Genomic DNA, 13177 nt, shown 5'->3' with positions numbered 1-13177 from the left:
ACCGATGCCCTGGATGGCTATCTCTGGGCCCAGTGCTTTCTGGGTCTGGGGTCTGTGTGGCAAGAGGTAAGATGAAAGGGCCTCACTGACCTTTCTGAACCTTCAGCTGGTGCTGCCTGATGTGAGGAAGGAATTCTGAGAACCTGCTCCCTGAAAGCTCTTCCTGGCTAGTCAGTGCGGCTTCCCATATAGAGGGAATGTTGCTGGGCCTGGTGCCATGGGCAGGCCCTTCTGGGTCTATTTGGGTTTCTGGAAGGTCCTAAATTATTCTCTCTTCCTTTGGCTCTGGCTGATGCAGGCTGTGTGGGGAAAGAGCCAAAGGAAGAAGTGTGAGGAGCAGTATTTGTGCTTGACAGTACTTCCTTTTATCAGTCAGGGCTGGCATTGATGTCTCTGAAAGGAGAGTCCCATGCTATCCTTCTCAGAGGTCTGGCTCATGATAGCACTACTGGGGTCCTGAGAGGGAAGGGGGGAGAAGCAAAAGTGAAGGGGGGAAATGGTGAGCTCCTCAAAGGTCAGTGAGCTTCACAGATGAGCCGTATAGGGCTCATTCACATGAAGACCCCTTTATACTTCTAGAGTGATGTGAATCAGGCCCATAATAGATATATTGTGTCAGGATCTCCTTTGGGATGTGTGGTGTGGGTTATTTCAGGATATATTGTAAGTGAGCCAAGATATAAGGATTAAGAGAAACAGGCAGGCAGCAGGGACTGGGAACCAAACGAGTACTTGTATAATCTTTCCCTTGGGCATTCAAGACAGTGAGAAGTGCTGCAGTATGGACAATGCCCTAACGTTGAGTGATTTTTGTGTGTGTGCTTGTAGACGTTATACTTGATGTTTTTATCGGTGCCCAGTCAGGGAATATTGGGAAGGATCAAAATAAAACAGCATCATGTTTCGAGATGCATTCCATCTGACCACAGCAAGGGAGAGCAGTAGGCTTTTGTGAGTCTGCAATGGAAGCAAACTGAAACTTTTTTTTTCAATGCCTGTAGATTTTACTTTTCTTTCTTATGTTCTGCTGTGAATCTGGCGTGCAGGATATTTTTAAGTCTAAATATAAGATAAAGCTCCATAGAGATGTCAGAGTCAAAAGAGGAAAAACTCCCACCATGGCAAAGTTAACACAGTGGGGGCGCAGAGGTGGGAAGCTGCTTCCATGGGATATGTAGATTTCAGCAGCAGAAGGTAGCTGATACTCCCACTGTTGGCAGCAGGGTGGGATTTCCACTGTTGCCCAATCTCTACTGCCATTGAAATCCATGAGTTTTGCCATTTGCTTCAGTTAAAGCATAATTGGGCCAATGCTGTACACTTTGGAAATCTGACAGCCTATGTCTCCTAGTCTTTGGGGATGCTTCCTTTAGCACAGCAATACTAGCACTGGAGAAAACATATCAGAGTGGGCCTGATCCTGTACCCTCAGCTCTCACTGACTTCCATGGATGTTGACGTCTCCTAGGACCCATTCCTCCAGTGAATAATCCATAGAAAAGATTACCTAATAAATTCTTCTAATAGAATGCGTCTTCTAGATCTGCCAAGATCTTGCAGCTGCAGTTGGTGTCATACATGGAGATGTCAACCCTTGTGGTTTTTCAGTTATCTACAGCATCTTCTTCCAAACAAAGAATACCGCCTAAGGGTGGAAAAGGAGAGGGAATAGTGGCTGCACTGCTGAAGCCTTGAGCAGACAATAAAGGAAAGTTAGTGTCAGTGCACTATTGGTGTCCGATCCAGTTTTGTACAACAACTAGGAGTGACCTTTCAAACTGTGCTTGTGGCTTGGTTGCCTATACAGGCACAATGAAATTTTGTCCCTGTGATGAAGTATGCAAAGCCCACTCTGGGCAAATGGGATTAATGAGCTACTGTGGGCTCAGGTGGCCCTGCCACACCTCTGAGAGAGTCAGACTTGGAGGAAGGAGCTTAAAAGGGGGGAACTAGGCCAAATGATGGCAGATCAGAGAGAAGAACCGACCTCCAATCTTCAGGTCCTGGAGAGATGATTGACTGAAGGCAAGAGATCTTCAGATGACTGCTGGTGGTGGTTCTTTCCTGAAAGAAGGGAGGGCCTGATGCAGGTGGGACTATTTCTCCTTTTTAGCCTGTGACCCTAGTTGAGGTTGCTGCTTTACAGGGCATTCTGAAGAAAGAGAGCTTTACCACACCAGTGGGACAATACATTTGTGTTAGCTTCTTTTTTGTTCACTGACAGTCCTGAAAGGGGCAGATTGTTCAAGGCTCAGCTTCTTCCAACTGGACTGGTGTTTTGGAACACCTGTACACAACAAGAGGGCCCAGTGTAGGGGCCTTGTCTAGGGGGCATGCTGGGGAAGGAATCTGGTAACAGCCCCATAAATGCAGTGGTGCATAAGGATAACTGCAGAGCCAACAGCTGAACTTAAAATTTGCCTACTGATTTATGTAGAAGTTGTTGGAGAATCTCTCTGCAGGAAAGTCCAGACACAGAGCAATTGGGAAATATGAGACAGAATTCTCAACCTTGTGCAGGAGAAATTGGCTGTTTAGGCACCTAAAAGTGGTTGTTTTGCCTCCTCTGGCTGTGTGAGGCATTTTCAAAACTGGGGTGTACATCGACACGTATGGCCCTCAGTACCCAGGTGGGCACAGGGAACAAAGGAGTGTGAACAGGGCATGGCCATGAACAAGAGTCAGGCCCACTCACCTTGCATGTTCAAAAGCCCTGGTATGGATCCCACATGCCTGAACAGGAGCTGCTTCTGCCCAGCCATGGTGCAAGTTTTCAACTTTTACTTCCCTTCACTACTGTCCACTAATTTTCTTGCAGGTTTATTCTTTTTTTTTTTTTCCTAGTTGACAGACTGGGTTTCTCTCATCCAGTAAAAAGGTTTTCCATGAATAGATTGTTCAAAAACAATGTGTGAACTTACAGCACACTGGATAATGTAAGAGATTACTCTTACATAGGTTGTAAGAGGTTGCATTATCCACTTGGATAATGCAAGAGGAATAAATAAGTTGGCCCACTTATAAAACCAAGATGGCTAAAACCTTTCACTCACCACCAAGAATGGGTTACAGGTCTGATTTTTGTCATGTCAAGGGGCCTTAAAGTCGTGTAAATATTTACACAACTTTAAGGCCCCTTTACATGACAAATGGTGCAAAGTGGCCTTAGAGTAAATAAGAGTCAGGCCCTGTGTGTCTGTTTATCAACACTTTTGTCCATTTGCCAAACACAGGCCCCATACTGGCAATGAGAGTGTTAATGAGAGCCCATGGATCCAACTGGCCCTATCCCACTACACCTACAGCAAATGTCAGGGATGGAGACAGGAGTTAAAGGAAGGAGACATAGCCCAGTTTGGGGCTGACTAGGCAGGAGAGCAGAGCTCTGCATCTCCTGAGGTGAGAGAAGCCCTTGCAGCCTAGAGACTGAGCTAGCTTGATGGTCTGTGAGCCTCCTGCTAGAAGGGATAACCAGACCTAGGGAGACTGGCTGAAGTACTGCCTGTTTGTAGTCAAGCTCTCAATAGAAGGGTGGGGCCCTGCTGAAGGTTCATTGGACAGCCCTATTTTGAATAGTGATGGAAGGGTGCTGTTCCTTGTTGTTGTTGGTTTTTTTTTTTTTGGACTTTAACACCTGGGAAGGGGTAGGGTCGGCAGTAGCCTTGGCTGGAGGGCTAAAGCACAACTACCTTGTACTGCACAAGAGACAGTGACCTGATAGCCAAGAGCTGTGGCTGGATGAGTTGTGCACTCGGAGCATCACAGAGGCACACCTGGTTTCAGGGCCCTAATTCAGCAGTGCGCATAAGCATATGGTTAATATTAAGCACATGAATAACCTAACCCCGTTCAGCAAAGCACTTAAATACACAATTAAGACCCATTGACGTCAATGAATCTTAAGCACATGCTTAAGGTTAACCGGGTACTGAAGTGCTTTGCTGACTCCGGGCCCTATTGCTCAACTGAGAAAAGTGGAAGTCATCTTACTTCCACTTACATTCAGGCAGGAGTAGCAGAATCAAGGGGCAGTGGGAGCTAATCCCCCCCCCCCCATGGAAATATTGTGGAGGCTCCACTCTGTGTAACCTTGGAATACACCCTGTAGTCTCCGGAGCAGCCAGCATGGGCCCAGGATTGGGCAGGGGAGCAGGACCCGGAGGGGTTGGAATGGGCCCAGGAGCAGGTAGGAACAACCAGGACCTTTCTGCCCAGCCTGTAGCTGGGTGCTCCTCCCCCACCAACTCTCAATATCTCCCCTCATTCCCACTCCTATTTCTTTGCACCCCCATTTGCAGGGAGTGGTCTTCTCCTCCTCCCTGCACTGAGGAGGGTTCTTGTCCTTACCATTCAGGTCTCTTTTGCAATTCCCTCCCCCCAGCCCGATGCCAGGATAGCCTTTCTAAATCTTCCTTTTACATTAATCTTTGAATTTCTAAAGTCTTTATTAACTCTACTGATTTATGATTTCCTAGGTGCCTTTCCATTTCTTTTTTAAAAGCCTATTAAATGTTTCACACATAACATCACTGGTAATGCCTCAGATCACTGATCAAAGGAAACCAGGCACAGGAAAAATATAAATAAATCAAAGTGCATACCATACATGCAAAACAAAGGGCCTTGCAAGTATCGCTGTGAATTTCAGCTGCACTGTACATACTTATACAGGGATAATACTTTAATCGTTGCGATGATACAGAGGTTGTTCCAGATAATAATTAGTCTAATGAATTTAGAGGCCAACATGAAGCTAATCTAGCTAAGCAGAATGAATGTCTCCGCTGTTCCTCAATGAAACAATTCTCTTCTTGTGTGTTGCGCACACGTGTGTGTGCATGTGGGAGTAGCAGTTTGCACAACACCTGCCTACAATATACTTTACAATAGCCAGAGTTATCATTTGACAATCTGAGTTCCAAACTGATGTAACTAAAATAACAATTTAAACTAGACCACTTGATCAGTGAAAAGTATATTAATGGATATGCCACAGAGCTCCAGAGAAAATCAACGTTTATGCAAAGGATTGGCTATTCCAATTAAAGAGAATGTAATTCCCCATGACAACACATCAGGGTAAAAAATTTCCCTACACTCTATAAGAACTTGTAGCATAGGTCTACAGCTGGTTTATGCTTGATTGTTGCTAAAAATCCCTTCCCTGTAACACACATGTACACCAAGCTAAAAAGAGTGCCACACCTCAAAGGCATTAGCCATCCCTCCCAGGAGGGGCAAGCAGTCTTCCACTGGATCATGGATCTTTCACTACTACTAAAACTACTATCGTTTTCTTAGATGACTGAAGCCAAATAGTTACTAATTCCCATTACAAGTTACATTTTGCGGGGGGGGGGGGTGAGAGAGAGAGAGAGAGAAAAATTTTTTTCTCACATTTAAATTGGGGGAGGGGGGAAAAGGGAGGGAAATTCTGAAAATTGTGCATACGTCTTGAAAAGCAATCAGAACAGACCTGAGAATCAGGGTGTATGTGTGTGTACACAATAGACACACACACACAGGGCACTGTCTTGCACCCAGCTTTTTGGTCTTCCTCTATTCCTAATACATAGTACGGCTTTCCCTTTACCTAGACCAACATTGTTATTAACAGAATCTCTTTGGAATGAAGATTTACAAATGTGAATTAGTTTTATGATCATCACACAGTTAATAAATAAACAGTGTGAGAAGTCTGCAAAATCTAAAGCTGTTCAGTCACTGGCATCCCTAGTCAGTAGTCTGAGTTGTCACAGCTGATCTACCCGACTTAACTTGTGACGCTGAAAGAAATGTAAATTTTTTTGTATTTTGGAGATGTTGGAATCTCATGAGACATTAGCAGGTTTGTTGACGGTCAATTTTGTAATCTGGCCTCTTGTATTGTTAATCGGCTGATCCCTATGAGTTTACCATCCAACCAACAATTTCACTTTGCATGTCTCAGTGGAGTTTGTTCAGTTGTGACCATGACACCCACAAAAAATCCTCAAATATTCAAAGGTTTTTTTTAAATGGTTCTCACAGAATCAATGACTAGACGTGGTTATTTATTAAAATAATAAAAACAATTCTTAACTTTTATACAGTCCTTTTTATCCATAGCTCTCAAAGCACTTTGCAAAGGAGGTCAGTATCATTACCCCAATTAACAGATGGGGTAACTGAGGCACAGGGAGGTGAAGCGATTTATGCAAGGTCACCTAGCAGGTCAGTGGCAAAGCCAGAAATAGAGTCCTGGTCTAGTGTCATATTCGCTAGGCCACACTACCTCTTATATAAATGTTATTTGGTATTAATTTAGCCCCGTTTTTGATAAGTGAATGGTTTGCAACCCAACTGGGTTCCTCTAATGTGTTCATTATTCCCCTAAGCGTTTAAATGGATTTTCATCTTGCTGGTTGCTCAGGAACGGTGTGCTTCAGAAATTTAGAATTCATTATTTATGTTGTGTGATTGGCCATATGGTATTGTTTCTGCTCCCTGATTGGATGACTGAAAATTTATAAAGTGGGGAATAACATTTTCAGAGGACTCATCCTCTGTGTTAATGTTCATGACACTTTTGGGAGATAATGAGTTTTATTACTTGGTGGTCATCTGAATACTTGCAAACCGCAAGTAATATAACCCTGCAAATCAAAGTGAACCAAATGCCATGCTTTTGTATGCAAAAATATTCCTGAATCAGTTTTGCTACTATTCAGTCACTTCTGTTTATGACTTAACTACCAGAAATCCACTCTTAGCCAATCCCATTCTTTTGGACAATCCAAATCTAAAATGGAGGCATGGTCCAAGCAAGGATAGTTTTTAAGTCTATCAACTTTGACAATGTCCTTTCAAGCTATTAGGTGAATTCATCAGTCGTTAATGACTGCAAGACATATAGGTTAAACTCCAGCTAGCATGCAAAAAGACTTTTTTCAATTAATCTCTGGCTCTGTTTATTCATCTAGAGTAGATGGAGTTTTTTAAAAGTTAGTACTTCATTTCCAAAGTATCAAATGAGGGTACTTTTTAATTTTAATAAATACAGTGACCATCCTTAATAAAGTGAAGGAACCATCTTTAATTTCCTTCAATTTACAAAGGCAATTCCTAGAAGTTTGGCTTTGAGGTCACTTTCATCAACTAGATTAAGGATGTTGTGTTTTTAAGAGCTAGAATATGCCACTCAGATAATGAGATTCAAACCTTCACGTTTTTACAGGAACAATAAGGTTTCTTATCTTTGTCAGCACTGGTTAACCTACAAGTCCCTTAACTGTAATAACTAGCAAATGTACACAGGATTTACAATACAAGGGTCACATTTTAATCCCTATAAATTGAGATTTACACGCACAATACCAATGAGTCGGTCAGCCAGCGATCAAGTATCCGGAATGTCATGTTCCTTATGTGTGATGTTTCTACAAAGAATGGTGGGAAAAATAAATATGAAGGATACAGTATGCAAGGAGAAACCTCCAGCGGGGATACTCTTAGCAGATCTCCTATGAGGTTGGTGAAAGAGAGGTGTCCTGTGAAATTCGCATATTGATTCATTAGCCAAAGCCCTTGCTAGTTTCAAATAGCTTACATGAGAATTAAATTCAAAATTCAGTTTTTGGTTGGTTGTGCAATTTGAAAATTATTTTCAGTTAAGATTTTAGCTCAAAATTCACTTCTTTGAGGAAACTTCAAGCTTCCAGGAAGTGAATGTGAAAGGGTTTCCCATTTAAACTTAAATTTGTGAATCATTTTCTTCACTATTCACCCAGTGTTAGTGTAATATAATTAATATCAGTCTGAAATATCACATATAATAGCAGAGGGAGGGCTGGTCCACACTGGAAAATTATATTGACCCGTGCCCCTGAGCAACATAGATAAGCCAACCTAAGTCCCTGTATATCCGCCACTAGATTGACAGAAGAATTCTTCTGTCAACCTAGCTACTGCCTCTTGGAGAGGCGGATTTCCTATGGGGGAAAATCCTTCCCATTACTGTAGTAAGTCTCTACACTGAAGCACTACAGCACTGCAGTTGGGCCACTGTAGCATTTTAAGTGTAGACTGTGTCTCAGGCTTGCTCCACCGTACTTGAGACATTTCCCTTGTGGCCACAGAAGTTAGTTGCTTCCTTTCATGTTAGTAGAACATGTGTTCATGTGTCCAAAAGGTGTTACTTCTGAGAAGGACTGTGGCCCAACAACCTCTCAATCGTGTGCAGGGAGTTACAGAAATCTCATGAGTCTGGTGTGTACATTCTAGTTCACCAACGGAATGCCTTGTGAGGTCTCAAATGAAAGCCGGTATCATATTGGTCTTCAATATTATTGTGAAATGCATGTGTAGATACTGTGTAAGGAGTTAAGTGTCTACACATACTGAAAATATGTTCTCAGGGCTTGTCTTCACTTAAAACACTGCAGCAGTGCAGCTGCAGCACTTTGAAGACACTACCTACACCGACAGGAGGGCTTCTCCTATCAGTGTAGGTACGCTACCTCCCCAAGAGGCAGCCGGTAGGGCTGTCTACACTACATCCTATGTCAGCTATACTTGTGTCACTCAAGGTTGTGACCCCCTCACCCCCCTCCCCTCGGCTAACATAAGTTATACTGACATAAGCTCTCATGAGCACAGCGCTATGCCGGCAGGAGAGAGTCTCCCGCCCAAATAGTTTCTGCTGCTTGCAGAGATGGTTTTATTACACTGACAGGAGAGGTCTCTCCCATCAGCATAGAGTGTCTTCACCAGACGTGCCGCTGCAGCACTATGTGTATAGATATGGCCGAGGTCAACAGGAGAATTCTCCCATTGACCTAGCACTGGTCTACACCAAGGCTTAGCATAGCATCTCTGAGAGACGTCGCTATACCATAGTAAGATCCTAGCGTAAACCAGGCCTTAGGCTGTATAGAGGTCCGGTCAGCAGCAAAGGTGTAAAACAGGTGTTCTGCCGTCTATCTGCTTACATTTAAATTAAGGATTGTCTCATTCACAATGGGCTTCCTATCACCAGACTGAACTGCATGCAGATAAAGGATTGTCAGAACTTCAGAAATAATCGAACAGGAAGAGAAAAAGAAGCAGGATGGTTTTTGGAAAGGGGATGTGTGAGGACTTTATCTTGAGGTGCTCGTCACTGGTTTGCTTGATTATATTTGCGGGACAGATATAATCCAGGCACCCTTAACTGAGGAAGTGAAAGGACAATGGTTTTGCTTCATTTAAACAAGGTCTCAACCAGGCTTGGTTGAAAATGCTGAAGAAAACACTGAAGAAAACGTTCGGTGAGAGAGAACTTCTTTAGATAAGAAGTTAGTAAACTTAGTCTCTAGAAAGCCTGTTATGAATTTGTTTTCATATGTAACCATCTGTTTCCAATATTCTTACCACAACTTGAATCCAGGAGCGACAGAACCTGCTAAAACTGAGGGGACCATGGGCACTCAAACTGTGGCACTGCCCCCCTGCTCCGCTCCCCGCACCCTCATGCCACCCCTTCCCCTGAGCGCCGCCTCTTCCCCACAGGACCCCACTCGCTCCTCTCCGCCCCCTCCCCCAGTCCCTCACCCTTATGGCTGGTAAAAAGTGGGCTATGCCCTCCCACTTTTAAAAACGATGGGGCCATGGCCCCCTGGCGCCCCCCCCCCATTCCTGCACCCCTGCTTGAATCTCTATTCTTTGATAATAAACACACATACTTAAATGCTGTGGTGCTAAGCTAAGTAAAATAATAGTCCTGAGTGGAATCTTACAAGCTGATGTGTTTTGTTCCTTTGGGAGCAGCAGGCCTGCTAATTCTGTGAATGTCCAGTGGATAAGGGACTGGATGCTGCAGGGAACATTCTGAGTTTTCGGCGGGGTTGGTGTGTGTCTCTTGCTACCTGTTCAGAGAAAGCAACGCCTGCAAAGGCCTGTAAGAGAGCGCTTGTGCTGCCAGAGGCTAGTAGTTTCAAGGAGCTGATCAACAGCGGGCACAGACGTACTTCAGGCTATGGATAGACAGTGGTGAGGTGCCTCAGAACTCTGGGTACCCCTGTGGAGCATCACACAATATCAGCCAATCAGCACTTTCTGATTCAGTGATCCCGGGTATCCTATATGCTCTATATGCACTTGGGGCATAGGGAGAGGAGGAACAAAGTGTTTCTGAAGAGGAGTTGGTATGGGTGTGAGTAGCTAAGCGCCCACTTGACTTACAGACTCTATGCGTGGCTGTGCCAAGTTGCCTTGCCTCTTTTCTCATTCTGTATGCCTTGGTTCTTGTTTTCAGGAGCTGTGTGTTTAACTCCCCAAGCACTGCAATAAAAAAAAAATCAACCTAAATTCAATCGTCAAAAACATCTTAATTAAATGAATTCTCATAATTGTTTGCTCAGAAACTATTTTTACGAGCTGCAAGAGCCGTACGTTAATTTGTGAAGCTGGCTGGGGTTTTACAAGTGTAGGTTTCATAAACATGACAATAGCAAGTAAATAGTATTTCCTTCACAGTCCAGTTCACATCCGTTAATGTTCAATGATGATAGCGTTCATTTTGTGGCTCAGGTCAAGGCCAGCTATGTCTACAGAAATTTGAGCTACATCAAAATATTTACTCTCCATTTGTTTATTAGTTTCATGTCTGGTTTGACCAACTGACCTTTGCACTTAATTAGTGCATTTCCTTGAGTGCTACAGCTGGATTGTGAGGAGAGATTACTAAAAGCCTCCCTCAGCGTCCTGCTTTTCTAATGTTCGCAAGCAGACTACTAATTATATATCTGATTCAGAATGTACCATGTAAGCCCTAACTTTCCACTGATTCCAACAGAATGTTAATGGACATCAGCAGTACAGCAGGTGCAAGGGAAGAATCAGAAGATAAGGGATTAAAATCATCATCCAGTAGAGCAGTGGGAAGCTTGCTAATAAACCCCTGGGAGAGTTTTATATTTTATTCATCTTTATCTAGAATTAATAGTAATAATGCCTGACTGCTATATAGTGCTTTTCACCCATAAAGCTCAAAGTGCTTTATGAAGGAAGTATTGTTATCCCCATTTTACAGATGGGGAAACTGAGTCATGAAAGTGATGTGTTACTCCCAAGTCAGCCACTAAACTAGCTGCAGAGCCAGGAATAGAATTCAGATCATCTGAGCCCCAATCCAGTGCTCATGAATCAGCTCCATCTTTCTTATTTTAATATAGTAGCGAGGTTGGAGTAGTACCACCAAAAGCATACATGCCTTCAACTAAGTAACCACATCATGCTGCTGCTTCATCCTTCTTTCTTCCTCACTACCTCCTTTCCCAACTCCTTATCACCTTCACTCAGATCGTCATGTCTGAAATTTAGATTGTAAGCTCTGGGGGTGGCCACAGTGTCTTTCCATGTTCTCTGAGGACGGTCACATTAAGGAAAATGTCAAATGGGACTGGGTGCAGAGATAAGGATTGGAATCTGAGAGTGACCATGGGATGCAGCATGTGACTTGGAAAGAATGTGGGACTGAGGATTCCTAGGTTCTAATGCTGACTCCGTCACTCATGTCAGTCACTGTAACCTCCCCCTCTGCCTCGTTTTCCTCATCAGTAAAATGATCATACTTGGGGTATCAACCTCACAGGCCTGTTCTGAGATTGAATCAAATGCTAGGTGTAGAGTGCTTTGATGGTCCCAGGTGAACAATGCTATAACAAGTGCAATGGATATTTTTATTTGCCATTGACTCTAGATACCACAGTCCCTTTTATCTACCTCAGCCAGGCTTTGGTTTTATTGTCCCATTGACATTATTGCTTGTCCTGTGCTGTGGGAGAATGGCACCAAGTTCAATGGCACCCACACCTCACCCCCCCCCCAAATTCTACTGCAGTATTAATATGCTTTACCTCCATGAAATACCCTTTTATTCCCATCTCCTCCACAAACACACACTCCTATAGCTCATACTTGAAAATACTCATTGATGTAAGAGGTGGTGTTGATTATTTCTGATTAGTCCCTGTTATTGGCCTGTCAGCCCCCTTCTACCCCACCCTCTCTGCACAGTACCATGGGCATCTACTCTGTGATACTATATAGCTGGGCAAAATGTTTTGAACCAAACTTTTTTGGGGGGGGGGCAAAAAATGCATATTCAGGTCAACTGAAACATTTCATGAACTTATGTCAAATTTGCCAATTTGTTTTGGTTGAAAACAAACAGAAAAAATCAATGTTTCATTCTGATATTTTCTAAATGAAACATTTTGATTTGAAGCAACTTTTAGTTTAGAAATCTTTCAGATTTGTTTTTAAAATTAAAACATAAAGAAGCTCAAAAACTAAACATGTTTGATTTTGTTATATTTTGTAACCAAGACTGTTACCTGTACATCTCTATATAAATATAGATAAAATCAAGTTTTCATTTCAAGTTAACATTCTGAACAGAGGCAAAATTATCAGAGATCCATTGAATTTCAATTTGCATCTGTTGCACTCAGCCCCAAAACTGGGCAGTAGCCAAAATTTAGCAATGCACAAAGTCAAAAGTCTATTGAAACATTATGGGCTTGATTCATCTACTATGACAGAGAAGGTTGGCATTACCTCCTGACAAGGAGCCCAGGCACGGAGCTGGGAGCCCAGGGGTGCTGCAGCACCCCCCAGACCCCTAGTTCGTGCGCCTATGGTATCACAGAGCAATTCTCCTTCAGGGCTAGTTCCATCCAGGGATGGAGAGGTTTAAATTTACAGCCATGGCTCCACAGAAGTATAGGCTGCCTGGAGGAAGTACTTTATCAACACATATCCAAGGCGTTCAGGCCATGAGACCAGCATATCTATATTTTCAAAGCATTTGTTGCAAGCATGCTTCTTGTGAAGCCAGCTCCACCCTTTTTGGATATGTCTACCCTGCAATGTAAACCCAGGATTAGTGGGACTCGAGTTGGCTGACCTGTGTTAGGGAACCCTGGGCTTGAGCGGGTACATGTATTTTAACCCTAGGTTAAGAATTTTTTGACCTGTGCTCGTACCTAAGGCTCCAGCTTCCACACTGCAGTGTGCAGACTTGAGTCAGTTTCCCAGAGGCCCTAGCATTCCCCCTCCCCAAATGTGGCCTCTCTAGCCCTAGGAATGTGGTGCACTGTGGGAAAACTTTAGTGCCCACCCTTCACGTTACCAGGAAGCAGCTCAATTTGCAAAA

General features: G+C 43.4%; 1 long non-coding RNA gene across 1 annotated transcript in view; it reads left to right on the top strand.

The window, feature by feature from the left end:
- Positions 1 to 4102: 4102 nt before the first annotated feature.
- LOC122455436 overlaps positions 4103 to 13177 on the top strand; it is a 28003-nt gene continuing 18928 nt past the window's right edge. Inside the window, exon 1 of the long non-coding RNA XR_006273642.1 lies at positions 4103 to 4186. This is a non-coding gene — a long non-coding RNA (uncharacterized LOC122455436). The remainder of the gene's footprint in view (positions 4187 to 13177) is intronic.

The sequence above is a fragment of the Dermochelys coriacea genome, chromosome 8, assembly GCF_009764565.3.
Source record: "Dermochelys coriacea isolate rDerCor1 chromosome 8, rDerCor1.pri.v4, whole genome shotgun sequence".
Classification (NCBI taxonomy): Eukaryota; Metazoa; Chordata; order Testudines; family Dermochelyidae; genus Dermochelys; species Dermochelys coriacea.
Note: the sequence above shows the minus strand (reverse complement) of the source record. Positions and strands in the feature narration are given on the sequence as shown.